The sequence below is a fragment of the Bubalus kerabau genome, chromosome 22 (genome assembly GCF_029407905.1).
Source record: "Bubalus kerabau isolate K-KA32 ecotype Philippines breed swamp buffalo chromosome 22, PCC_UOA_SB_1v2, whole genome shotgun sequence".
In the NCBI taxonomy this organism is placed as follows: domain Eukaryota; kingdom Metazoa; phylum Chordata; class Mammalia; order Artiodactyla; family Bovidae; genus Bubalus; species Bubalus kerabau.
The window spans coordinates 14341698-14343684 of NC_073645.1; the positions used below are offsets into that span (position 1 = coordinate 14341698).

At 46.4% G+C, this 1987-nt stretch overlaps 1 non-coding gene across 1 annotated transcript; it reads right to left on the reverse strand.

Moving 5' to 3' along the window:
- Window positions 1-764: 764 nt before the first annotated feature.
- On the reverse strand, window positions 765-836 carry TRNAS-GGA (transfer RNA serine (anticodon GGA)). The gene has a single exon. It is a non-coding gene; the product is annotated as a tRNA-Ser (tRNA).
- Between the last annotated feature and the right edge of the window lie 1151 nt (window positions 837-1987).

The window sequence follows — 1987 nt, forward strand, 5'->3', positions numbered from 1 at the left end:
TACAGAATTGGGGCCAATAATTCAATCTGCCACACTTCTCAATCCATTTATTTGGTATGATCCTAATTTCTTGCTATTTCATATAGCTTGCTGCTGCTAAGTCACTTCAGTCGTGTCCGACTCTGTGCGATCCCACAGACGGCAGCCCACTAGGCTCCTCTGTCCCTGGGATTCTCCAGGCAAGAACACTGGAGTGGGTTACCATTTCCTTCTCCAATGCATGAAAGGGAAAAGTGAAAGTGAAAGTGAAGTCGCTCAGTCATGTCCGGCTTCTAGCGACCTCATGGACTGCTGCCTACCAGGCTTCTCCGTCCATGGGAATTTCCAGGCAAGAGTACTGGAGTGGGGTGCCATTGCCTTCTCCTTCATATAGCTTAGTTATATATAATATATAAATTGTTGGCTTCCCAGGTGGCACAGTGGTGAAGAATCTGCCTGCCAATGCAGGAGGCAAAGAAGATGTGGGTTTGATTCCTGGGTCAGGAAGATCCTCTGGAGGAGGAAATGGTAACACGTTCCATTCTAAACTCTCGCCTGGAAAATCCCATGGACAAAGGAGCCTGGTGAGCTACAGTGGCAGAGTCAGACATAACTGAGCACATGAGTTGAACTGAATGTCTATAAATTGTGTGTGTGTGTGAAGTCTCTCAGTCATGTCTGACTTTTTGCGACCCTGTGGACTGTAGCCTGCCAGGCTCCTCTGCCCATGGGATTCTCCAGGCAAGAATACTGGAGTGGGTTGCCATTTCCTTCTCCAGGGGATCTTCCCAACCCAGGGATCGAACCCGGGTCTCCTGCTTTCCAGGCAGACGCTTTATCCTCTGAGCCACCAGGGAAGCCTATAAGTCTATAAATTATATGTGTTATAAAAGAGAAACTTCTCTAAGGCTAGGGCCATGTGAAAGAGGATGATCTGAAGGGTAAGGAAACTATTAACAGTGTGATCAGGCAGAATGTTGATGAAGTCAGTTATGGCAGGATGAATCTTGAGCTGAGATGGGCTAACATGTTGGAAAGGAAGGGGAGGAAAGTCCCTGAGAAAGACTCTGGAGACAGGTGTGTGTCTGGCAGGTTGATTGGTTGATAGGAAAAGGGAAGCGGTTCTTGTCATGCCCAGATGCCTGGCTTGGGTGATTACAATAATCAGGGGGAAGTATAGTTCAGGACTGGATGTGGAAATATGAGGGCTTGTGAGATATTCAGAGATGTCCATGAAGCATCTAGATTTTTGGATCTGAACCTCAGGAGACAAAGATTTTGCTGGAAATAAAGATTTAGGCATCATCAACTTGGAGTAATTAATGTTCTAAGTGAAGTGAAAGTTGCTCAGTCGTGTCTGACTCTGCGACCCCATGGACTATACAGTCCATGGAATTCTCCAGGCCAGAATACTGGAGTGGGTAGCCTTTCCCTTCTCCAGGGGATCTTCCCAAATAATGTTCTAGGAACAGAAGAAATTTCTGAAGAGGCCTATGTGTAGAAATATGAAGCCCAAACCCACTGGCTTTTAAGAAATAGCAGAGGAAGTGAAATTCACAAAAGGGATCATAGTATATGCGGGGGGAAAGCCTTAACACAAGTTGAAACTCAGAAATGTCAAGATGAAATAAGCTGTTATACTTTGGGCTCATTTCCTCCCCAGATCCAAAGTTCTTCTCCAGGGCAATGCCCCACGCCACCCTGCCCACCTTGTGTGGCAATGCTTGGGTCCAGGGAGTGTGTTAGGTGCTTCTAGTTTTTGCGGGCAGAGGAGAGTTCCATAGGGACATGATGATTCATTTTTGCTTTCTTTCAAATAAAAATTAGTCTCAATGAGCCCTGAAGCCCTACCAAATGAATCTAGATGTGTTTTGGGGTTTTAATCCATTGTGGTGGTGGTGGTGGTGTTCAGTCACTAAGTTGTGTCTGACTCTTTGTGACCCCATGGACTGTAGCCTGCCAGGCTCCTCTGTCCATGGGATTTCCCAAGCTAGAATACTGGAGTGGG